General features: G+C 46.6%; 1 protein-coding gene across 1 annotated transcript in view; it reads left to right on the forward strand.

The window, feature by feature from the left end:
• Nucleotides 1-26793, forward strand: part of MTUS2 (microtubule associated scaffold protein 2) — a 1701731-nt gene that overhangs the window by 269796 nt on the left and 1405142 nt on the right. The window contains exon 2 of the mRNA XM_078657132.1: nt 22692-22796. The gene's annotated coding sequence lies outside the window, so the exon portion shown is untranslated. The remainder of the gene's footprint in view (nt 1-22691; nt 22797-26793) is intronic.

Genomic DNA, 26793 nt, shown 5'->3' on the forward strand with positions numbered 1-26793 from the left:
ATCTGTTATGATATATGTCTAGTCAAAAATAGGGTATTATTTATTTATTTACCACACACTCACAATCTGCACCCACAATCTGCACTCTGAATCTGCACCCACAATCTGCACTCTGCACTCTGCACTCTGAATCTGCACTCTGCACTCTGAATCTGCACTCTGCACTCTGAATCTGCACTCTGCACCCTGAATCTGCACTCTGAATCTGCACTCTGAATCTGCACTCTGAATCTGCACTCTGAATCTGCACTCTGCACTCTGAATCTGCACTCTGAATCTGCACTCTGAATCTGCACTCTGAATCTGCACTCTGAATCTGCACTCTGCACCTGCACTCTGAATCTGCACTCTGAATCTGCACTCTGAATCTGCACTCTGAATCTGCACTCTGAATCTGCACTCTGCACTCTGAATCTGCACTCTGCACTCTGAATCTGCACTCTGAATCTGCACTCTGCACTCTGAATCTGCACTCTGCACTCTGAATCTGCACTCTGAATCTGCACTCTGCACTCTGAATCTGCACTCTGAATCTGCACTCTGCACTCTGAATCTGCACTCTGAATCTGCACTCTGCACTCTGAATCTGCACTCTGAATCTGCACTCTGCATTCTGAATCTGCACTCTGCAATCTGAATCTGCACTCTGCACTCTGAATCTGCACTCTGAATCTGCACTCTGAATCTGCACTCTGCACTCACAATCTGCACCCACAATCTGCACTCTGAATCTGCACTCACAATCTGCACCCACAATCTGCACTCTGCACTCTGAATCTGCACTCTGCACTCTGAATCTGCACTCTGCACTCTGAATCTGCACTCTGCACTCTGAATCTGCACTCTGCACCCTGAATCTGCACTCTGAATCTGCACTCTGAATCTGCACTCTGAATCTGCACTCTGCACTCTGCACTCTGAATCTGCACTCTGCACTCTGAATCTGCACTCTGAATCTGCACTCTGCATCTGCACTCTGCACTCTGAATCTGCACTCTGAATCTGCACTCTGCACTCTGAATCTGCACTCTGAATCTGCACTCTGAATCTGCACTCTGAATCTGCACTCTGCACTCTGAATCTGCACTCTGCACTCTGAATCTGCACGCTGAATCTGCACTCTGCACTCTGAATCTGCACTCTGCACTCTGAATCTGCACTCTGAATCTGCACTCTGCACTCTGAATCTGCACTCTGCACTCTGAATCTGCACTCTGAATCTGCACTCTGCACTCTGAATCTGCACTCTGCACTCTGAATCTGCACTCTGAATCTGCACTCTGCACTCTGCACTCTTAATCTGCACTCTGCACTCTGAATCTGCACTCTGCACTCTGAATCTGCACTCTGCACTCTGAATCTGCACTCTGAATCTGCACTCTGCACTCTGAATCTGCACTCTGAATCTGCACTCTGAATCTGCACTCTGAATCTGCACTCTGAATCTGCACTCTGAATCTGCACTCCGAATCTGCACTCTGAATCTGCACTCTGCACTCTGAATCTGCACTCTGAATCTGCACTCTGAACCTGCACTCTGAATCTGCACTCTGCACTCTGAATCTGCACTCTGCACTCTGAATCTGCACTCTGAATCTGCACTCTGAATCTGCACTCTGAATCTGCACTCTGAATCTGCACTCTGCACTCTGAATCTGCACTCTGAATCTGCACTCTGAATCTGCACTCTGAATCTGCACGCTGCACTCTGAATCTGCACTCTGCACTCTGAATCTGCACTCTGCACTCTGAATCTGCACTCTGAATCTGCACTCTGAATCTGCACTCTGAATCTGCACTCTGAATCTGCACTCTGCACTCACAATCTGCACCCACATTCTGCACTCTGAATCTGCACTCACAATCTGCACCCACAATCTGCACTCTGCACTCTGAATCTGCACTCTGCACTCTGAATCTGCACTCTGAATCTGCACTCTGAATCTGAAATCTGCACTCTGAATCTGCACCCTGAATCTGCACCCTGAATCTGCACTCTGAATCTGAAATCTGCACTCTGAATCTGCACTCTGAATCTGAAATCTGCACTCTGAATCTGCACTCTGAATCTGCACTCTGCACTCTGAATCTGCACTCTGAATCTGCACTCTGAATCTGCACTCTGCACTCTGAATCTGCACTCTGCACTCTGAATCTGCACTCTGAATCTGCACTCTGAATCTGCACTCTGCACTCACAATCTGCACCCACAATCTGCACTCTGAATCTGCACTCACAATCTGCACCCACAATCTGCACTCTGCACTCTGAATCTGCACTCTGCACTCTGAATCTGCACTCTGCACTCTGAATCTGCACTCTGCACCCTGAATCTGCACTCTGAATCTGCACTCTGAATCTGCACTCTGCACTCTGAATCTGCACTCTGAATCTGCACTCTGCACTCTGAATCTGCACTCTGAATCTGCACTCTGAATCTGCACTCTGCACCTGCACTCTGAATCTGCACTCTGAATCTGCACTCTGAATCTGCACTCTGAATCTGCACTCTGCACTCTGCACTCTGCACTCTGAATCTGCACTCTGCACTCTGAATCTGCACTCTGAATCTGCACTCTGCACTCTGAATCTGCACTCTGCACTCTGAATCTGCACTCTGAATCTGCACTCTGCACTCTGAATCTGCACTCTGAATCTGCACTCTGCACTCTGAATCTGCACTCTGAATCTGCACTCTGCACTCTGAATCTGCACTCTGAATCTGCACTCTGCATTCTGAATCTGCACTCTGCAATCTGAATCTGCACTCTGCACTCTGAATCTGCACTCTGAATCTGCACTCTGAATCTGCACTCTGCACTCTGAATCTGCACTCTGAATCTGCACTCTGAATCTGCACTCTGAATCTGCACTCTGAATCTGCACTCTGAATCTGCACTCCGAGTCTGCACTCTGAATCTGCACTCTGCACTCTGAATCTGCACTCTGAATCTGCACTCTGAACCTGCACTCTGAATCTGCACTCTGAATCTGCACTCTGCACTCTGAATCTGCACTCTGCACTCTGAATCTGCACTCTGAATCTGCACTCTGAATCTGCACGCTGCACTCTGAATCTGCACTCTGCACTCTAAATCTGCACTCTGCACTCTGAATCTGCACTCTGAATCTGCACTCTGAATCTGCACTCTGAATCTGCACTCTGAATCTGCACTCTGCACTCACAATCTGCACCCACATTCTGCACTCTGAATCTGCACTCTGTACTCACAATCTGCACCCACAATCTGCACTCTGAGTCTGCACTCTGAATCTGCACTCTGAATCTGCACTCTGCACCCTGAATCTGCACTCTGAATCTGCACTCTGCACCCTGAATCTGCACCCTGAATCTGCACCCTGAATCTGCACCCTGAATCTGCACTCTGAATCTGCACTCTGAATCTGCACTCTGAATCTGAACTCTGAATCTGAAATCTGCACTCTGCACTCTGAATCTGCACTCTGCACTCTGAATCTGCACTCTGCACTCTGAATCTTCACTCTGCACTTTGAATCTTCACTCTGCACTTTGAATCTGCACTCTGCACTCTGACTCTGCACTTTGAATCTGCACTCTGCACTCTGACTCTGCACTCTGACTCTGCACTCTGACTCTGCACTCTGCACTCTGACTCTGCACTCTGACTCTGCACTCTGACTCTGCACTCTGAATCTGCACTCTGCACTCTGAATCTGCACTCTGCACCCACAATCTGCACCCACAATCTGCACTCTGAATCTGCACTCTGCACTCACAATCTGCACCCACAATCTGCACTCTGAATCTGCACTCTGCACTCTGAATCTGCACTCTGCACTCTGAATCTGCACTCTGCACTCTGAATCTGCACTCTGCACCCTGAATCTGCACTCTGAATCTGCACTCTGAATCTGCACTCTGAATCTGCACTCTGCACTCTGAATCTGCACTCTGAATCTGCACTCTGCACTCTGCACTCTGAATCTGCACTCTGCACTCTGAATCTGCACTCTGAATCTGCACTCTGCACTCTGAATCTGCACTCTGCACTCTGAATCTGCACTCTGAATCTGCACTCTGCACTCTGAATCTGCACTCTGAATCTGCACTCTGAATCTGCACTCTGCACTCTGAATCTGCACTCTGCACTCTGAATCTGCACGCTGAATCTGCACTCTGCACTCTGAATCTGCACTCTGCACTCTGAATCTGCACTCTGCACTCTGAATCTGCACTCTGCACTCTGAATCTGCACTCTGCACTCTGAATCTGCACTCTGAATCTGCACTCTGCACTCTGAATCTGCACTCTGCACTCTGAATCTGCACTCTGAATCTGCACTCTGCACTCTGCACTCTTAATCTGCACTCTGCACTCTGAATCTGCACTCTGCACTCTGAATCTGCACTCTGCACTCTGAATCTGCACTCTGCACTCTGAATCTGCACTCTGAATCTGCACTCTGAATCTGCACTCTGAATCTGCACTCTGAATCTGCACTCTGAATCTGCACTCCGAATCTGCACTCTGAATCTGCACTCTGCACTCTGAATCTGCACTTTGAATCTGCACTCTGAACCTGCACTCTGAATCTGCACTCTGCACTCTGAATCTGCACTCTGCACTCTGAATCTGCACTCTGAATCTGCACTCTGAATCTGCACTCTGAATCTGCACTCTGCACTCTGAATCTGCACTCTGCACTCTGAATCTGCACTCTGAATCTGCACTCTGAATCTGCACTCTGAATCTGCACGCTGCACTCTGAATCTGCACTCTGCACTCTGAATCTGCACTCTGCACTCTGAATCTGCACTCTGAATCTGCACTCTGAATCTGCACTCTGAATCTGCACTCTGCACTCACAATCTGCACCCACATTCTGCACTCTGAATCTGCACTCACAATCTGCACCCACAATCTGCACTCTGCACTCTGAATCTGCACTCTGCACTCTGAATCTGCACTCTGAATCTGCACTCTGAATCTGAAATCTGCACTCTGAATCTGCACCCTGAATCTGCACCCTGAATCTGCACTCTGAATCTGAAATCTGCACTCTGAATCTGCACTCTGAATCTGCACTCTGAATCTGAAATCTGCACTCTGAATCTGCACTCTGAATCTGCACTCTGCACTCTGAATCTGCACTCTGAATCTGCACTCTGAATCTGCACTCTGCACTCTGAATCTGCACTCTGAATCTGCACTCTGAATCTGCACTCTGAATCTGCACTCTGCACTCACAATCTGCACCCACAATCTGCACTCTGAATCTGCACTCACAATCTGCACCCACAATCTGCACTCTGCACTCTGCACTCTGAATCTGCACTCTGCACTCTGAATCTGCACTCTGCACTCTGAATCTGCACTCTGCACCCTGAATCTGCACTCTGAATCTGCACTCTGAATCTGCACTCTGCACTCTGAATCTGCACTCTGAATCTGCACTCTGCACTCTGAATCTGCCCTCTGAATCTGCACTCTGAATCTGCACTCTGCACCTGCACTCTGAATCTGCACTCTGAATCTGCACTCTGAATCTGCACTCTGAATCTGCACTCTGAATCTGCACTCTGCACTCTGAATCTGCACTCTGCACTCTGAATCTGCACTCTGAATCTGCACTCTGCACTCTGAATCTGCACTCTGCACTCTGAATCTGCACTCTGAATCTGCACTCTGCACTCTGAATCTGCACTCTGAATCTGCACTCTGCACTCTGAATCTGCACTCTGAATCTGCACTCTGCACTCTGAATCTGCACTCTGAATCTGCACTCTGCATTCTGAATCTGCACTCTGCAATCTGAATCTGCACTCTGCACTCTGAATCTGCACTCTGAATCTGCACTCTGAATCTGCACTCTGCACTCACAATCTGCACCCACAATCTGCACTCTGAATCTGCACTCACAATCTGCACCCACAATCTGCACTCTGCACTCTGAATCTGCACTCTGAATCTGCACTCTGCACTCTGAATCTGCACTCTGCACCCTGAATCTGCACTCTGAATCTGCACTCTGAATCTGCACTCTGAATCTGCACTCTGCACTCTGCACTCTGAATCTGCACTCTGCACTCTGAATCTGCACTCTGAATCTGCACTCTGCATCTGCACTCTGCATCTGCACTCTGAATCTGCACTCTGCACTCTGAATCTGCACTCTGAATCTGCACTCTGAATCTGCACTCTGAATCTGCACTCTGAATCTGCACTCTGCACTCTGAATCTGCACTCTGCACTCTGAATCTGCACGCTGAATCTGCACTCTGCACTCTGAATCTGCACTCTGCACTCTGAATCTGCACTCTGAATCTGCACTCTGCATCTGCACTCTGCACTCACAATCTGCACCCACAATCTGCACTCTGAATCTGCACTCACAATCTGCACCCACAATCTGCACTCTGCACTCTGAATCTGCACTCTGCACTCTGAATCTGCACTCTGCACTCTGAATCTGCACTCTGCACCCTGAATCTGCACTCTGAATCTGCACTCTGAATCTGCACTCTGCACTCTGAATCTGCACTCTGAATCTGCACTCTGCACTCTGAATCTGCACTCTGAATCTGCACTCTGCACCTGCACTCTGAATCTGCACTCTGAATCTGCACTCTGAATCTGCACTCTGCACTCTGAATCTGCACTCTGCACTCTGAATCTGCACTCTGAATCTGCACTCTGCACTCTGCACTCTGAATCTGCACTCTGAATCTGCACTCTGCACTCTGCACTCTGAATCTGCACTCTGCACTCTGAATCTGCACTCTGCACTCTGAATCTGCACTCTGCACTCTGAATCTGCACTCTGCACTTTGAATCTGCACTCTGCACTCTGAATCTGCACTCTGAATCTGCACTCTGCATCTGCACTCTGCATCTGCACTCTGAATCTGCACTCTGAATCTGCACTCTGAATCTGCACTCTGAATCTGCACTCTGAATCTGCACTCTGAATCTGCACTCTGAATCTGCACTCTGAATCTGCACTCTGAACCTGCACTCTGAATCTGCACTCTGCACTCTGAATCTGCACTCTGCACTCTGAATCTGCACTCTGAATCTGCACTCTGAATCTGCACTCTGAATCTGCACTCTGCACTCTGAATCTGCACTCTGCACTCTGAATCTGCACTCTGAATCTGCACTCTGAATCTGCACTCTGAATCTGCACGCTGCACTCTGAATCTGCACTCTGCACTCTGAATCTGCACTCTGCACTCTGAATCTGCACTCTGAATCTGCACTCTGAATCTGCACTCTGAATCTGCACTCTGCACTCACAATCTGCACCCACATTCTGCACTCTGAATCTGCACTCACAGTCTGCACCCACAATCTGCACTCTGCACTCTGAATCTGCACTCTGCACTCTGAATCTGCACTCTGAATCTGCACTCTGAATCTGAAATCTGCACTCTGAATCTGCACCCTGAATCTGCACCCACTGCTACGCCTACTGCAATGTAATGCTATGTGTTTGCGTTATGTATATATGCTCATGTATTGTTATTAAAAGTCAGCGCGCTCATCCCAGATCCAGCCCCAGCAGCTGCTGGGCCCTGTCATCCTATTCCTATGCAGGTTGTCCTGTTCCTGTCCTTATGCTGTATTAAACCTGCAAAACTCCTACTACCTCGAATCTTGACTCTTATTTATTGAGCTATCTGTTATGATATATGTCTAGTCAAAAATAGGGTATTATTTATTTATTTACCACACACTCACAATCTGCACCCACAATCTGCACTCTGAATCTGCACCCACAATCTGCACTCTGCACTCTGCACTCTGAATCTGCACTCTGCACTCTGAATCTGCACTCTGCACTCTGAATCTGCACTCTGCACCCTGAATCTGCACTCTGAATCTGCACTCTGAATCTGCACTCTGAATCTGCACTCTGCACTCTGAATCTGCACTCTGAATCTGCACTCTGAATCTGCACTCTGAATCTGCACTCTGAATCTGCACTCTGCACCTGCACTCTGAATCTGCACTCTGAATCTGCACTCTGAATCTGCACTCTGAATCTGCACTCTGAATCTGCACTCTGCACTCTGAATCTGCACTCTGCACTCTGAATCTGCACTCTGAATCTGCACTCTGCACTCTGAATCTGCACTCTGCACTCTGAATCTGCACTCTGAATCTGCACTCTGCACTCTGAATCTGCACTCTGAATCTGCACTCTGCACTCTGAATCTGCACTCTGAATCTGCACTCTGCACTCTGAATCTGCACTCTGAATCTGCACTCTGCATTCTGAATCTGCACTCTGCAATCTGAATCTGCACTCTGCACTCTGAATCTGCACTCTGAATCTGCACTCTGAATCTGCACTCTGCACTCACAATCTGCACCCACAATCTGCACTCTGAATCTGCACTCACAATCTGCACCCACAATCTGCACTCTGCACTCTGAATCTGCACTCTGCACTCTGAATCTGCACTCTGCACTCTGAATCTGCACTCTGCACTCTGAATCTGCACTCTGCACCCTGAATCTGCACTCTGAATCTGCACTCTGAATCTGCACTCTGAATCTGCACTCTGCACTCTGCACTCTGAATCTGCACTCTGCACTCTGAATCTGCACTCTGAATCTGCACTCTGCATCTGCACTCTGCACTCTGAATCTGCACTCTGAATCTGCACTCTGCACTCTGAATCTGCACTCTGAATCTGCACTCTGAATCTGCACTCTGAATCTGCACTCTGCACTCTGAATCTGCACTCTGCACTCTGAATCTGCACGCTGAATCTGCACTCTGCACTCTGAATCTGCACTCTGCACTCTGAATCTGCACTCTGAATCTGCACTCTGCACTCTGAATCTGCACTCTGCACTCTGAATCTGCACTCTGAATCTGCACTCTGCACTCTGAATCTGCACTCTGCACTCTGAATCTGCACTCTGAATCTGCACTCTGCACTCTGCACTCTTAGTCTGCACTCTGCACTCTGAATCTGCACTCTGCACTCTGAATCTGCACTCTGCACTCTGAATCTGCACTCTGCACTCTGAATCTGCACTCTGCACTCTGAATCTGCACTCTGAATCTGCACTCTGCACTCTGAATCTGCACTCTGAATCTGCACTCTGAATCTGCACTCTGAATCTGCACTCTGAATCTGCACTCTGAATCTGCACTCTGAATCTGCACTCCGAATCTGCACTCTGCACTCTGAATCTGCACTCTGAATCTGCACTCTGAACCTGCACTCTGAATCTGCACTCTGCACTCTGAATCTGCACTCTGCACTCTGAATCTGCACTCTGAATCTGCACTCTGAATCTGCACTCTGAATCTGCACTCTGAATCTGCACTCTGCACTCTGAATCTGCACTCTGAATCTGCACTCTGAATCTGCACTCTGAATCTGCACGCTGCACTCTGAATCTGCACTCTGCACTCTGAATCTGCACTCTGCACTCTGAATCTGCACTCTGAATCTGCACTCTGAATCTGCACTCTGAATCTGCACTCTGAATCTGCACTCTGCACTCACAATCTGCACCCACATTCTGCACTCTGAATCTGCACTCACAATCTGCACCCACAATCTGCACTCTGCACTCTGAATCTGCACTCTGCACTCTGAATCTGCACTCTGAATCTGCACTCTGAATCTGAAATCTGCACTCTGAATCTGCACCCTGAATCTGCACCCTGAATCTGCACTCTGAATCTGAAATCTGCACTCTGAATCTGCACTCTGAATCTGAAATCTGCACTCTGAATCTGCACTCTGAATCTGCACTCTGCACTCTGAATCTGCACTCTGAATCTGCACTCTGAATCTGCACTCTGCACTCTGAATCTGCACTCTGCACTCTGAATCTGCACTCTGAATCTGCACTCTGAATCTGCACTCTGCACTCACAATCTGCACCCACAATCTGCACTCTGAATCTGCACTCACAATCTGCACCCACAATCTGCACTCTGCACTCTGAATCTGCACTCTGCACTCTGAATCTGCACTCTGCACTCTGAATCTGCACTCTGAACCCTGAATCTGCACTCTGAATCTGCACTCTGAATCTGCACTCTGAATCTGCACTCTGAATCTGCACTCTGCACTCTGAATCTGCACTCTGAATCTGCACTCTGAATCTGCACTCTGCACCTGCACTCTGAATCTGCACTCTGAATCTGCACTCTGAATCTGCACTCTGAATCTGCACTCTGCACTCTGCACTCTGCACTCTGAATCTGCACTCTGCACTCTGAATCTGCACTCTGAATCTGCACTCTGCACTCTGAATCTGCACTCTGCACTCTGAATCTGCACTCTGAATCTGCACTCTGCACTCTGAATCTGCACTCTGAATCTGCACTCTGCACTCTGAATCTGCACTCTGAATCTGCACTCTGCACTCTGAATCTGCACTCTGAATCTGCACTCTGCATTCTGAATCTGCACTCTGCAATCTGAATCTGCACTCTGCACTCTGAATCTGCACTCTGAATCTGCACTCTGAATCTGCACTCTGCACTCTGAATCTGCACTCTGAATCTGCACTCTGAATCTGCACTCTGAATCTGCACTCTGAATCTGCACTCTGAATCTGCACTCTGAATCTGCACTCCGAGTCTGCACTCTGAATCTGCACTCTGCACTCTGAATCTGCACTCTGAATCTGCACTCTGAACCTGCACTCTGAATCTGCACTCTGAATCTGCACTCTGCACTCTGAATCTGCACTCTGCACTCTGAATCTGCACTCTGAATCTGCACTCTGAATCTGCACGCTGCACTCTGAATCTGCACTCTGCACTCTAAATCTGCACTCTGCACTCTGAATCTGCACTCTGAATCTGCACTCTGAATCTGCACTCTGAATCTGCACTCTGCACTCACAATCTGCACCCACATTCTGCACTCTGAATCTGCACTCTGCACTCACAATCTGCACCCACAATCTGCACTCTGAGTCTGCACTCTGAATCTGCACTCTGAATCTGCACTCTGCACCCTGAATCTGCACTCTGAATCTGCACTCTGCACCCTGAATCTGCACCCTGAATCTGCACCCTGAATCTGCACCCTGAATCTGCACTCTGAATCTGCACTCTGAATCTGCACTCTGAATCTGCACTCTGAATCTGAACTCTGAATCTGAAATCTGCACTCTGCACTCTGAATCTGCACTCTGCACTCTGAATCTGCACTCTGCACTCTGAATCTTCACTCTGCACTTTGAATCTTCACTCTGCACTTTGAATCTGCACTCTGCACTCTGACTCTGCACTTTGAATCTGCACTCTGCACTCTGACTCTGCACTCTGACTCTGCACTCTGACTCTGCACTCTGCACTCTGACTCTGCACTCTGACTCTGCACTCTGACTCTGCACTCTGAATCTGCACTCTGCACTCTGAATCTGCACTCTGCACCCACAATCTGCACCCACAATCTGCACTCTGAATCTGCACTCTGCACTCACAATCTGCACCCACAATCTGCACTCTGAATCTGCACTCTGCACTCTGAATCTGCACTCTGCACTCTGAATCTGCACTCTGCACTCTGAATCTGCACTCTGCACCCTGAATCTGCACTCTGAATCTGCACTCTGAATCTGCACTCTGCACTCTGAATCTGCACTCTGAATCTGCACTCTGCACTCTGCACTCTGAATCTGCACTCTGCACTCTGAATCTGCACTCTGAATCTGCACTCTGCACTCTGAATCTGCACTCTGCACTCTGAATCTGCACTCTGAATCTGCACTCTGCACTCTGAATCTGCACTCTGAATCTGCACTCTGAATCTGCACTCTGCACTCTGAATCTGCACTCTGCACTCTGAATCTGCACGCTGAATCTGCACTCTGCACTCTGAATCTGCACTCTGCACTCTGAATCTGCACTCTGCACTCTGAATCTGCACTCTGCACTCTGAATCTGCACTCTGAATCTGCACTCTGCACTCTGAATCTGCACTCTGCACTCTGAATCTGCACTCTGAATCTGCACTCTGCACTCTGCACTCTTAATCTGCACTCTGCACTCTGAATCTGCACTCTGCACTCTGAATCTGCACTCTGCACTCTGAATCTGCACTCTGCACTCTGAATCTGCACTCTGAATCTGCACTCTGAATCTGCACTCTGAATCTGCACTCTGAATCTGCACTCTGAATCTGCACTCCGAATCTGCACTCTGAATCTGCACTCTGCACTCTGAATCTGCACTCTGAATCTGCACTCTGAACCTGCACTCTGAATCTGCACTCTGCACTCTGAATCTGCACTCTGCACTCTGAATCTGCACTCTGAATCTGCACTCTGAATCTGCACTCTGAATCTGCACTCTGCACTCTGAATCTGCACTCTGCACTCTGAATCTGCACTCTGAATCTGCACTCTGAATCTGCACTCTGAATCTGCACGCTGCACTCTGAATCTGCACTCTGCACTCTGAATCTGCACTCTGCACTCTGAATCTGCACTCTGAATCTGCACTCTGAATCTGCACTCTGAATCTGCACTCTGAATCTGCACTCTGCACTCACAATCTGCACCCACATTCTGCACTCTGAATCTGCACTCACAATCTGCACCCACAATCTGCACTCTGCACTCTGAATCTGCACTCTGCACTCTGAATCTGCACTCTGAATCTGCACTCTGAATCTGAAATCTGCACTCTGAATCTGCACCCTGAATCTGCACCCTGAATCTGCACTCTGAATCTGAAATCTGCACTCTGAATCTGCACTCTGAATCTGCACTCTGAATCTGAAATCTGCACTCTGAATCTGCACTCTGAATCTGCACTCTGCACTCTGAATCTGCACTCTGAATCTGCACTCTGAATCTGCACTCTGCACTCTGAATCTGCACTCTGCACTCTGAATCTGCACTCTGAATCTGCACTCTGAATCTGCACTCTGCACTCACAATCTGCACCCACAATCTGCACTCTGAATCTGCACTCACAATCTGCACCCACAATCTGCACTCTGCACTCTGCACTCTGAATCTGCACTCTGCACTCTGAATCTGCACTCTGCACTCTGAATCTGCACTCTGCACCCTGAATCTGCACTCTGAATCTGCACTCTGAATCTGCACTCTGCACTCTGAATCTGCACTCTGAATCTGCACTCTGCACTCTGAATCTGCCCTCTGAATCTGCACTCTGAATCTGCACTCTGCACCTGCACTCTGAATCTGCACTCTGAATCTGCACTCTGAATCTGCACTCTGAATCTGCACTCTGAATCTGCACTCTGCACTCTGAATCTGCACTCTGCACTCTGAATCTGCACTCTGAATCTGCACTCTGCACTCTGAATCTGCACTCTGCACTCTGAATCTGCACTCTGAATCTGCACTCTGCACTCTGAATCTGCACTCTGAATCTGCACTCTGCACTCTGAATCTGCACTCTGAATCTGCACTCTGCACTCTGAATCTGCACTCTGAATCTGCACTCTGCATTCTGAATCTGCACTCTGCAATCTGAATCTGCACTCTGCACTCTGAATCTGCACTCTGAATCTGCACTCTGAATCTGCACTCTGCACTCACAATCTGCACCCACAATCTGCACTCTGAATCTGCACTCACAATCTGCACCCACAATCTGCACTCTGCACTCTGAATCTGCACTCTGCACTCTGAATCTGCACTCTGCACTCTGAATCTGCACTCTGCACCCTGAATCTGCACTCTGAATCTGCACTCTGAATCTGCACTCTGAATCTGCACTCTGCACTCTGCACTCTGAATCTGCACTCTGCACTCTGAATCTGCACTCTGCATCTGCACTCTGCATCTGCACTCTGAATCTGCACTCTGCACTCTGAATCTGCACTCTGAATCTGCACTCTGAATCTGCACTCTGAATCTGCACTCTGCACTCTGAATCTGCACTCTGCACTCTGAATCTGCACGCTGAATCTGCACTCTGCACTCTGAATCTGCACTCTGCACTCTGAATCTGCACTCTGAATCTGCACTCTGCATCTGCACTCTGCACTCACAATCTGCACCCACAATCTGCACTCTGAATCTGCACTCACAATCTGCACCCACAATCTGCACTCTGCACTCTGAATCTGCACTCTGCACTCTGAATCTGCACTCTGCACTCTGAATCTGCACTCTGCACCCTGAATCTGCACTCTGAATCTGCACTCTGAATCTGCACTCTGCACTCTGAATCTGCACTCTGAATCTGCACTCTGCACTCTGAATCTGCACTCTGAATCTGCACTCTGAATCTGCACTCTGCACCTGCACTCTGAATCTGCACTCTGAATCTGCACTCTGAATCTGCACTCTGCACTCTGAATCTGCACTCTGCACTCTGAATCTGCACTCTGAATCTGCACTCTGCACTCTGCACTCTGAATCTGCACTCTGAATCTGCACTCTGCACTCTGCACTCTGAATCTGCACTCTGCACTCTGAATCTGCACTCTGCACTCTGAATCTGCACTCTGCACTCTGAATCTGCACTCTGCACTCTGAATCTGCACTCTGCACTCTGAATCTGCACTCTGAATCTGCACTCTGCATCTGCACTCTGCATCTGCACTCTGAATCTGCACTCTGAATCTGCACTCTGAATCTGCACTCTGAATCTGCACTCTGAATCTGCACTCTGAATCTGCACTCTGAATCTGCACTCCGAATCTGCACTCTGAATCTGCACTCTGAATCTGCACTCTGAACCTGCACTCTGAATCTGCACTCTGCACTCTGAATCTGCACTCTGCACTCTGAATCTGCACTCTGAATCTGCACTCTGAATCTGCACTCTGAATCTGCACTCTGCACTCTGAATCTGCACTCTGCACTCTGAATCTGCACTCTGAATCTGCACTCTGAATCTGCACTCTGAATCTGCACGCTGCACTCTGAATCTGCACTCTGCACTCTGAATCTGCACTCTGCACTCTGAATCTGCACTCTGAATCTGCACTCTGAATCTGCACTCTGAATCTGCACTCTGAATCTGCACTCTGCACTCACAATCTGCACCCACATTCTGCACTCTGAATCTGCACTCACAGTCTGCACCCACAATCTGCACTCTGCACTCTGAATCTGCACTCTGCACTCTGAATCTGCACTCTGAATCTGCACTCTGAATCTGAAATCTGCACTCTGAATCTGCACCCTGAATCTGCACTCTGAATCTGAAATCTGCACTCTGAATCTGCACTCTGAATCTGAAATCTGCACTCTGAATCTGCACTCTGAATCTGCACTCTGCACTCTGAATCTGCACTCTGAATCTGCACTCTGAATCTGCACTCTGCACTCTGAATCTGCACTCTGCACTCTGAATCTGCACTCTGCACTCTGAATCTGCACTCTGAATCTGCACTCTGCACTCACAATCTGCACCCACAATCTGCACTCTGAATCTGCACTCACAATCTGCACCCACAATCTGCACTCTGCACTCTGAATCTGCACTCTGCACTCTGAATCTGCACTCTGCACTCTGAATCTGCACTCTGCACCCTGAATCTGCACTCTGAATCTGCACTCTGAATCTGCACTCTGCACTCTGAATCTGCACTCTGAATCTGCACTCTGCACTCTGAATCTGCACTCTGAATCTGCACTCTGAATCTGCACTCTGCACCTGCACTCTGAATCTGCACTCTGAATCTGCACTCTGCACTCTGAATCTGCACTCTGCACTCTGAATCTGCACTCTGCACTCTGAATCTGCACTCTGAATCTGCACTCTGCACTCTGAATCTGCACTCTGCACTCTGAATCTGCACTCTGCACTCTGAATCTGCACTCTGAATCTCCACTCTGCACTCTGAATCTGCACTCTGCACTTTGAATCTGCACTCTGAATCTGCACTCTGCACTCTGAATCTGCACTCTGAATCTGCACTCTGCACTCTGAATCTGCACTCTGAATCTGCACTCTGCACTCTGAATCTGCACTCTGAATCTGCACTCTGCATTCTGAATCTGCACTCTGCAATCTGAATCTGCACTCTGCACTCTGAATCTGCACTCTGAATCTGCACTTTGAATCTGCACTCTGAATCTGCACTCTGAATCTGCACTCCGAGTCTGCACTCTGAATCTGCACTCTGCACTCTGAATCTGCACTCTGAATCTGCACTCTGAACCTGCACTCTGAATCTGCACTCTGAATCTGCACTCTGCACTCTGAATCTGCACTCTGCACTCTGAATCTGCACTCTGCACTCTGAATCTGCACTCTGAATCTGCACTCTGAATCTGCACGCTGCATTCTGAATCTGCACTCTGCACTCTAAATCTGCACTCTGCACTCTGAATCTGCACTCTGAATCTGCACTCTGAATCTGCACTCTGAATCTGCACTCTGAATCTGCACTCTGAATCTGCACTCTGCACTCACAATCTGCACCCACATTCTGCACTCTGAATCTGCACTCTGCACTCACAATCTGCACCCACAATCTGCACTCTGAGTCTGCACTCTGAATCTGCACTCTGAATCTGCACTCTGCACCCTGAATCTGCACTCTGAATCTGCACTATGCACCCTGAATCTGCACCCTGAATCTGCACTCTGAATCTGCACTCTGAATCTGCACTCTGAATCTGCACTCTGAATCTGAACTCTGAATCTGAAATCTGCACTCTGAATCTGCACTCTGCACTCTGAATCTGCACTCTGCACTCTGAATCTGCACTCTGAATCTTCACTCTGCACTTTGAATCTTCACTCTGCACTTTGAATCTGCACTCTGCACTCTGACTCTGCACTTTGAATCTGCACTCTGCACTCTGACTCTGCACTCTGACTCTGCACTCTGACTCTGCACTCTGCACTCTGACTCTGCACTCTGACTCTGCACTCTGACTCTGCACTCTGAATCTGCACTCTGAATCTGCACTCTGCACTCACAATCTGCACCCACAATCTGCACTCTGAATCTGCACTCTGCACTCACAATCTGCACCCACAATCTGCACTCTGAATCTGCACTCTGCACTCTGAATCTGCACTCTGCACTCTGAATCTGCACTCTGCACTCTGAATCTGCACTCTGCACCCTGAATCTGCACTCTGAATCTGCACTCTGAATCTGCACTCTGAATCTGCACTCTGAATCTGCACTCTGCACTCTGAATCTGCACTCTGAATCTGCACTCTGAATCTGCACTCTGCACTCTGCACTCTGAATCTGCACTCTGAATCTGCACTCTGAATCTGCACTCTGAATCTGCACTCTGAACTCTGAATCTGCACTCTGAATCTGCACTCTGCACTCTGAATCTGCACTCTGCACTCTGAATCTGCACTCTGAATCTGCACTCTGCACTCACAATCTGCACCCACAATCTGCACTCTGAATCTGCACTCTGCACTCACAATCTGCACCCACAATCTGCACTCTGAATCTGAACTCTGCACTCTGAATCTGCACTCTGCACTCACAATCTGCACTCACAATCTGCACCCACAATCTGCACTCTGAATCTGCACTCACAATCTGCACTCACAATCTGCACTCTGCACTCTGAATCTGCACTCTGAATCTGCACTCTGCACTCTGAATCTGCACTCTGCACCCTGAATCTGCACCCTGAATCTGCACTCTGAATCTGCACTCTGAATCTGCACTCTGAATCTGCACTCTGAATCTGCACTCTGAATCTGCACTCTGCACTCTGCACTCTGAATCTGCACTCTGCACTCTGAATCTGCACTCTGAATCTGCACTCTGCACTCTGAATCTGCACTCTGCACTCTGAATCTGCACTCTGAATCTGCACTCTGAATCTGCACTCTGAATCTGCACTCTGAATCTGCACTCTGAATCTGCACTCTGAATCTGCACTCTGAATCTGCACTCTGAATCTGCACTCTGCACTCTGAATCTGCACTCTGCACTCTGCACTCTGAATCTGCACTCTGCACTCTGAATCTGCACTCTGCACTCTGAATCTGCACTCTGAATCTGCACTCTGAATCTGCACTCTGAATCTGCACTCTGAATCTGCACTCTGCACCCACAATCTGCACTCAGAATTATTTGCTTGATGGTTTGGGTTATAGTATTAGTTAATTCGTAATACTGATGTAGATGTCTACAATGTTTCACCTCTGTGATTCTTTGTCTGGAACCACTGAATAACTGTATTATGTGATAAAATGTGGAAAATTAATTAACCAAATTAAAATATGCCAGGACTCTAGATCTTGGTCCACAGAGTGTGCTTTTTGTAATTTGGTGTCGACCTGTATATTTTGGCACTAGGGCACGAGAGGCCTGCGAGCCGCCCACGAGAGCGTGAAATCAAAACTAGAGCCCTGTGATTGTTTGAGTGGCCCATTTTTCCTGTAAGCCTTCAGAATCTCGCTGGAATGATAGGCTCCTGTGAGTTTAGCACGATCAATCTCTCTGATTGGCTAGCTGTTGGAGTGGTAGATATGAAATGGTTGTCATTACGGTTTACTGTGCATATTGGAGATGTTGTGGAAATGAAGTAGAAAAGCTATTTAAGGACCCAGCAAAAAGGCATCCTGCCCCCCAAGTTTAGAGAGGAGGTGTCTAAGGTATAACTACTGTGAATAAAATAAATGTATATTGTTTTTGACTAATTTTTATGATCTCGCGGGACTCTCCTGGGATTGCGAATAGTAAAAAGGGGGAGAAGAGTTCTAAATACACTCCATTAGTAGGAATGCATATTGTGATGATTGTTTTTGAGAGGAATTGTGTAACAGATAAGTACTGTGATGAGTAAATGGTTAATACTTTTTTTTTAAGTTACTATTTTACGAGCCTCTTGCGGGATCATGAAAAGTAGTAAAGAGAAGGTCATCTTTAAATACACTCTGGTATGCACACTTGTTACTCTAGGCAGGCGTCTTACTGTTTATCAGCTTTGTAAGAGTTGTAACTAGAGTATAGCTTCTTCCCACACCATACTATGCATACCCATTATCAAAAAGAGGGGTGTTAGCAGGGAGGAAAGACCCTGGACAGAGCATACTGTGCACACATGTCATCCAAGAGAGAGGCCTCAGCGGAGCGGGCAGTCTCTCTCCACACAGCCTACTATGCACATCTATCAGCTGAGACAGAGGTCTGAATGGACAGTCCATGTACACTCCCTACTAACCCCTCCTGTTATATGAAAGAGAGAGGTCTGGAAGAAGAGGTCTATCACTCTCCACACCTTACTACACACAACCATCATCTGAGACAGAGGTCTGGAAGGGGAGGCTAGTCCATGTAGACCCCCAACTGCTCACACCTGTCATCTTAGAGCAAGGACTGACAGAAGAGACAGTCCCTCCTGCACCTTACTACGCACACCCATCACCTGAGAGAGGCGGCTGAAAGGAAAGGCCAGTCCCTCCACACACCTTTCAATGCATACATGTCATCTGAGAGAGGGGTCTTAAAGGAGAGCCCTGTCCCTCCCCACATCCTACTAGGCACACATCATTACAGAGAGAGGTCTCAGCAGAGAGGCCAGTCCCTCAAACACCCTACTACACATATCCATTATCTGAGAAAGAGGTCTGAAAGGTAATCCACTCCCTACTTCGCACACCTATCGTTAGAGAGAGTTCTCAGCAGAGAGGTCAGTCCCTAAATACACTCTAATAGACACACCTGTCACCTAAGAGAGAAGTCTAAAAGGAGAGGGCAGTCCCTTCCCACACTCTGCTACCCACACCCACCATCTGAGAGGGGCCTGAAAGGAGAGGCCAGTCCCTCTCCACACCTTACTGGACACATCCATCATTACAGGGGAGGTCTCAACAGAGAGGCCAGTTCCTCTACACATCCTACTATGCACACCTGTCATTGCAAGAATAATGACACCTCAAAAAAAGATTGCTGGTGACATGTCTTGTTATCCGAGTTAACATTACTGCGCAAATAAACAATTCCTATTAAAAACACATCTGTTTAATACCCGCACACTCTTTACAAAAATTGTGTACTATACCTTGTTTTGTTACAGTAAACATACCTTTCTTTTACTAAACTAATCTCTGAACACAACATATAATATAAAGTAATTCTTCCATACATACACTCACAAAAACAATTAATTTACTATAAAAAAAATACCTAGAAATTCACAGAAAAAAACAAAGGTTAAAGTAATGTTATAGTTAGGTGAATTTTTCAGTGACAACATTAATGTTTTGAACTAAAAAACAAAACAAAGAAATTTACAAGTTCTAGATCGCGCTACCTATATCTTGCGTCCCCTCCATGTGCTGCTTATGACCTCACATGAAATCACTCATGAAATGTTCTACGACATCATTTATATCACTGATGACATCTCAAATGACATCATTGATGACATCACTGATGACATCATCCAAGTTTCATTTACTCACATTTTGCTGTTCAAATTACTATGGTATTAGAGGTCTGACATTACACACAAAATAGCCCAGTAGAATATTAGCTGTCATTACTGCCATCACAGTCACAATTCCCTTGGGTGTAGAAAGCATGCATTATGTGCAATATTGAGTGTATACCATACTTTACAGATAGCATAGTTCAGTTACCCAATGAACCACGGATATATGGGAAGCACTCGTTAAGTACATTGTTCAATGTATGTACAACTGTTCAGAGAAAGCCCAAATAGTGAATGCAAATTCCAAAATAAATGCCCTACTATGGACAGCTTTTATCTGTATCAAACTACTGTCACACACCAAACGCACATGAAGAAATAAAGTTCATATCTGTAGAGAACTAAGTACTGTAAACAGTTTTTACTCTATGGACAGAGTTTGTTCTTAGCATACTGTTTGGAAACAGTGACACTCTTGTGAGAAATACACCATAGAGTGTTGAAAATGATCCTCTCAGAACAGTGTACATTCTATGCATCAGTTGTCAATAAAGACACTATTTGCATAACCAAGATCATTAAGGTACTAAAGATCATACTACCTACACACATACTGTTGAGAAAACTTTACTGTCTCTTGAAGCAAAACAAGCACACATACTTAAGTTAGTACTTGGAGCACACACTCTTCTATGTTAACTATATATAGGCTTTCCTGTTTTCAGTTTCTATTTTTGGTAAATTCTGGTGGGGTTTTTTCAGTGTTTTCAATATCTTAAAAAACAGTTGTCATCAGTGGTTACACATTTTCGCGCCACTAAAATCAACAGAAAAAGTGTTTTTCCGGTGTTCATTCTCACATGATTCTCTCTAATAACTCAAGTCTGCTTAGAAAAGTTAGTATCTACTATGTAAAATCTATCTCCTGTTCGAAATTTCTACAGAGCCAAAATGTTGTGAGGAACACAGCTATGGTGCATTAGGAGCACAAGTGTTTTGTAAACACTGACACCCATTAGCTAAACCCCGGCTAAACAAAATTGAGGTAAAAAAGTATTCTGATAGTTACCTACCACTGTGTGAACTGTCAAATAAATTAGGACCCTCATTGGTTGATGTCATCAGGGATGTCATTTGAAATGTCGTCAGTGATGTCATAAATGATCTCATAGAACAAGTCATGAGTATATCACATGTGGGATCATACACCATGCCTGGCAGGGCGCAAGTTATAGTTAACGCTGCTAACTATAACTGCTGAAGTTCTGTGGGTTTTTTTGTTCAAAACTTTAAGGCGTGAATTTCTAAGGTTTTTTTCATGAGCCCCCTCTCCTTTTTATTGTATTTGGCCCCAGGGGATGGAGTCCCCTGTGTCTATTAGGGTTTGAGGAGGGGAGCTGCATACCTGTGCCCCATTAGATTTTGACCCCAGGGGTGGGATCCCCGGGACTATTAAGGCTCGGTAGGGGGGCTGCATGCCCCAATTAAACCCTGTTTAAATAAATTTGGACCTGGGGATAGGGTCCCCAGGCCCTTTTAAGGCTCAAGGAAAAAGGCCATACAGCCCTCCCACCCATTTTTAATGGAACTGGCCCTGGGAATGAGGTCCCTGGGCAATTAAATGTAAAGGAGGGGGGCACCCCCCCTGTAATAAACATTATTTGCCCCAAAGAATGGGGTCCTGGGGATCGAAGACTAACCATTCGCTGTTCTCACCAAAGGCTGTGAGCGGTGTGGGGATAGCAGCCTGTTTGGGGTTTGGCCACAGTGCCTGTCGGCATGCCAAGCCCTGTGGCCAACACCCTGCTGCACATGGCCAATAGCTGTGTGCAGCTTGGGGTTGGCTGCCTGTGGGGATTTGGAAGCAGGACATGGCTGAAGGATGAGCTGTGGGCCTGTAAAAGTGGCAGCTATCAATAGAAAAATAGATTCATGAAGCACTGCTAAGAAAGGGGTTTTGGCTCTGTCCGTATGTTGATCTTACTTCCTACAGGATTTGATTGAGCAGAGGTTGTTTACTTATGCTGAAAAAGTGCTTAGATGGCACAGATTATGGAGAAAAAATGTGGGTCTTACCTGGTTTGTTGAGTAGTCAATGATTAAGGTGGTAGGCCTGATTGGTGTATAAGAAGTTATATCAAATGGCTTAAGTCTGATCTGTTTATTATGAAACTTTATGACAAAGGTAAAGGGCCTCAATGATTCATTGTGAAAAGTATATATCAAAGCCATTCGTCCTTTATAGCTGAATTGTTAATGCACTGTTATAGTGTCTAAGCAATCTTCTTCTAACATGAATTCCGTAGATTACCATTTTTGCTACCCCTCTGAAAAACCCTTTTTTATTATTTTCTTGTATTTTTAGGCCTGGATTACCATCTTGCTTGCAGAAAACATCCCCCTGCTTTGCGCTGATCCAACGAAGCCCATCATCATGACACGGCTTCTTGTGTGCTTCGTCTATTTTCAGGTTGGTGTAATTAGCACTTCAACTTTCTGCTTACTGGAGCACCTTTGAATCACTCAGTATAGTGTTATCTTTTGCTGCTCTGCTATTTTACACTTTGACACTGTTTTTGTCACCGTAGTATATAATATAATGGAGGTGTGTGTTGCAATCCATCTCTCTGCATGATTTACTCATAAGTAGTCCTTCAGTGCCTTTAATGTTCCTCTACCTCCAGTTACGATCATGCCCCACCACAAGTGAGCGCCGCTCTTTTATTTTTTCCAGGTCCTACTTGTTTTGAGGCAGCCTATTGTCGTGCATGGATTAAGCAATCAAGAATGGAGACAGCAAAGATGTTTGAGAACACTTAGGCATTCTTTTAGAGTACCTGGTGGTAGAAGCTGCCCCCCCCCCCCAGGTCTCTGCTAAACTTAGGGAGATTGAATGATCTCATTAAGACATGAGGTGCAGAGGCTTAGTGGAAGTACTTCCAGGTAGATCTGACTGCAATGCCAGGGCATTACTGGGTCTGCAACGATTGGCGGGCTGGCACTCAGGAAATGCAGAGGAAATCCCTCACCCACTTCCTACATGGAAAAAGTGAACTTCCAGAACTATTTTACAGCCTGGCCACTTTTGTGCAGCTAAGAACATGGGGTACGGTTCCCCAACAATTCTCACTCTAAGGACATAGGCCCTCACTAGCATTGTTCTGGTGGAAATGGGATGCAGCACACTGCCAGGCTCCGCTTCTCACAACTAAATCTGGTGATGGGTCCCACAACCTCTTTTGGAGATGACTGGAAAAGTGGCAGGCCATTAGTGACTTTGATAAAGGAGGCCTTGCCCAATGCACCCTACATTGCCCACATAGAAGCCAGCATATCCAACGTCCAAATCAAGACCCTATAGCCATGCATTGTTCTTACTGTGCCTCCTCCTTTTCTCCCCTTCCTCCCTCACTTGATCAGTTCTGATTTAGAGACAGGCAATATTGGTATAACTGTTATAGCATATGTTATAAAAGCTGCTTTTGATGTAGATGTAAAAAAGAAATCGTAGCATGGATATCATTATCCTACTGCATGCTACATGGCTAAAATAAACCAGAGCAATACATTTGCAAATGAAAACCACGGAAGAGGGAGGGCTATATTCTGATCAAAATAGTAAGTGTTTCATGTGATTGTAAGAAATTAAATCATGCTTATCAAATGTATTCTTCTATCGGTTTTCTACCTGGAGTAGGGTGCAGGGTGTCACCTTCTCTGACATCTCATTCTTTAACCCTTTCTCTGTTGCACAACATAACTCTCTACGGTATTTAACATTGGAAAATTGTTGTATAGGTATGCATGCTGGAAATGTGTAGGATGATATTTACTTCAAAAAGGGCTAATATTTATTTTGCAAGAAAGATTGAAAAAATCTCCAGCATGAGCGCTGTGAGAATGTTACAATGAAACCATACCTGTGCAGTCACTGAGAAGCAAACACATATCATGGTCGCTTGGGATACCTCATTGTACATGGGATTTAGTGTGGTGGGACGGCGAATTATGGTGCCAGCTAGAAGCTGATCACAAGCTGGGCAGCAACAGTGTGGAGATGTTGGCTAAGGAACTAGAGCCTAGCTGCAGTGGAAGAGAGTCTTGGGAGGAACCAGTAACACAATGCCTCAAAGCTTCTTGGCACAACTAAAAAAGTCATTAATGGCGATAGAGTTCAAACCTAAATTTACTTCTGTGACTATGCAGTTACCTCATAATGGCAATTATATAGTCAGCTGGGGCTCATTGGTATTGTGACACATTAGTTCTTTTATAGAATATTTCAAACCCTTGCTCACGGGGTCATGTGGATAGAGGTCATCTGTGGCTTTAAAAACCATCATGTTCTTTGTATCGTTCAAAAAGGCAGAGCAATACAATGCCCCATGCTCACTCGATTAACACATACCCTGTCTTAAAGTGGCTTCACTCAAGAATAAAGTCACACAGCACAACCCCAACCTCTCAGTACTTTGTGCGAAGCACCCTCCTGTGAAGACTTCGCCGCTTTCTTTACCCAAAAAACTGACAACATAAAGAGTGATCTCCGCATTGACGCAAGCCTCTACACCACACCCAACTGCATAACACCCACCGAACCAAAAAACAATGCTACATGGTCATCCTTTGACACCTACTCCGAAGAAGAAATAGGCAAACTGCTCAGCACCTTGAAACCTTCCAATCACCTCACGGATCCCCTCCCTGCCAACGCTGTCAAAGTTTTCACCCCATTGCTCCTTCCACTCTGGACTAAAATTATCAACAGCTCGCTCCAACAAGGAACCATCCCTGACTCCCTCAAAGTTGGACAAGTCACACCTTTACTAAAGAAACCTACTGCCGACCCATCCAACCTAAACAACTACCGTCCCATTACCAATATTCCCACTCTCGCCAAACTATTGGAAAAATGCGCACAACTACAACTGACTAAACACATTGATCAGTTTGATCTCCTCAACCCTCATCAATCAGGCTTCCGAGCAGGACACAGTACTGAAACTGCTATGACTCACATAATTGACGACGCCCTTCAAATCCTAGATCAAAATGATACCTGCCTCCTCATCCTTCTTGATCTCTCTTCAGCATTCGACACTGTTAAACATGAGAATTTACTCGAACTTTTGAACACAAGAATGGGTCTATCTGGGACTGTTCTCAAGTGGTTCACCTCCTTTTTACACAACAGGTTGCAGAAATTCAAGAGTAACAACCTGATGTCCTCGCCAATACCTGTTTCGTTAGGCGTCCCCCAAGGATCCTCCCTATCACCAACCTTGTTCAACCTAGTTATGGAACCTCTCACCACCTTGCTACAAGCATCCAATATACTTTTTCACATGTACGCAGATGACAGCCAACTATATCTCAAACTACAATCCCCCAATGACATTTTACTCCTGAACTCAACGATCAGAAGCACCCAATCCTGGCTTGCCGATAATCATCTCAAACTCAATGCTCTGAAAACAGAGTTCCTTCTGATCTCACCTCGCGCGAAGATCTCTACCACTCAAACCTGGCTTAAACAGCTAACTGCACTCAATGTCCTACCCACCATCGTGGACTCAGCAAAATCTTTAGGCATAACTCTCGACTCCAATCTCAACATGCAGCATCATATCAGCAAGGCTACTAAGGGAGCGAACTTCCAAATCAATACCCCGAGGAAACTTAAACCCTTCCTACCAGCCAAAGACTTCCAAACTGCAGTACAAGCACTAGTAATCCCGCGAATTGAATACGGCAGCATCGCCCTCTACGGTCTCCCGTTAACCACTACTGCACCCCTAAGAGCTTCTCTAAACGCTGCAGCGAGACTCATCACTGGGTCAAAAAAACACTCGCATATCTCCCCTGACTTGAAATCCTTGAACTGGCTGCCTTTTGAAGCCAGAATACATCTGAAAATCGCCTGCATGACACACAGGGCTGTACACCTGAGCTCTCCTGGATACCTCACTCAGAAGCTGTCAATCTCTGGCGGCTCTAGAAACACTAGAGGCACAAACAATCTTCTGCTAAAACCTCGAAGATTCCGGAAGGAAAAAACTTATAAACGCTCTTTCTCAGGAATGGCACCCAGGATCTGGAACTCACTCCCTCCTGAAACCAGGCTCATCTCCTCCGTCACACTTTTTAAGAAAGAAGTAAAAGCTATTCTCATGGCCAAATACACTTGACCTATTAACGTGGATCTGTAAAGACTCTGCATCGATCTCTATTATTCTGCTCGATCCCTACGACTATGTGTTTTACCTGTATTATTGATTCACTTACCTGACTATCTACCTGCATTATTGATTTACCTGTGCTACTATGCTCCCTCACGTACCTACCCATCTCACTTACTACCTATAATTTCGCTATACCTAATGACCTGCTATTCACTCTCTTGTTGGTATTCCCTGCTTTGTAAAGCGCTCTGATATCTGCAAAGATCTTTTTTGCGCTATATAAAA

Source organism: Lissotriton helveticus, chromosome 8 (assembly GCF_964261635.1).
Source record: "Lissotriton helveticus chromosome 8, aLisHel1.1, whole genome shotgun sequence".
Classification (NCBI taxonomy): domain Eukaryota; kingdom Metazoa; phylum Chordata; class Amphibia; order Caudata; family Salamandridae; genus Lissotriton; species Lissotriton helveticus.